This window comes from Ailuropoda melanoleuca, chromosome 1 (genome assembly GCF_002007445.2).
Source record: "Ailuropoda melanoleuca isolate Jingjing chromosome 1, ASM200744v2, whole genome shotgun sequence".
Classification (NCBI taxonomy): Eukaryota; Metazoa; Chordata; class Mammalia; order Carnivora; family Ursidae; genus Ailuropoda; species Ailuropoda melanoleuca.
Genome location: NC_048218.1, coordinates 156,715,661 through 156,716,519, shown reverse-complemented (window position 1 = coordinate 156,716,519; position 859 = coordinate 156,715,661).

The following is an 859-nucleotide window of genomic DNA, read 5'->3' as shown; positions in this document are numbered from 1 at the left end:
TTTTAGTCCTGATCCTTGCATTTGTCATTTTTGAGTGGCAGCATAGCATAGGAGCTTGAGAGCTCTAGAACCAGATAACTTGCATTCAAATTCTGGCTTTACCCTTTACTAGCTCAATAAGCAGATCACAACTTCTCTGTGCCTCAGTTTCCTCATCTGTAAACTGAAGGCATAATAGTTGTATATACTCTATAGGGTGTTGCAAAGATTAAATGAGTTATTGCCTCTTAAGTGCTTAGTATAGTACTTGGCACACAGCACTCTATAAGTGCTAGCACTGATTATTACTGCTATTATTTTTATAACTGAGACTCATTCATTATCTTTACATTTAGTTTCTTCACGTACTTAGTGAAGATAAATGCACTGTCACACACCAGCCTTTCAAGCCTAGCCAGCAATGTAGCCAAGGCTCATGGAGGCAGGCTGGGCCCAGTCTGTTAAATGCAGGATGAATAATCAACATTGAGATAAATAAATCAAGAAAAAAAAATCAGAATCATATAACTAAATTCTATCAAAGATATTTGAGCCTGTATTCACTGGTTGGATAGGACAAGTCAATGATAGATGATTCCCCCAAATAAGACTGATATTCAATGATCTAGCATCATATAGGTTTTTACATAGTTTCCTGCCTATAGATGCACGCATTTATCCTGCACTCTCAGAGTGTTGGGGTAAAGGAAATAAATTATATCTTAATCAATAGAGTCACAGCTTTAAACATTTATTCCCTAAAATAAAAATAAATCCATAGTTACTTTAGTAGCCTTCCACTCTCAGATTAGAATTACGTTCTTGCCTTTATTTTTTTTTTAGATTTTATTTATTCATTTATTTGAGAGAGAGAGAGATG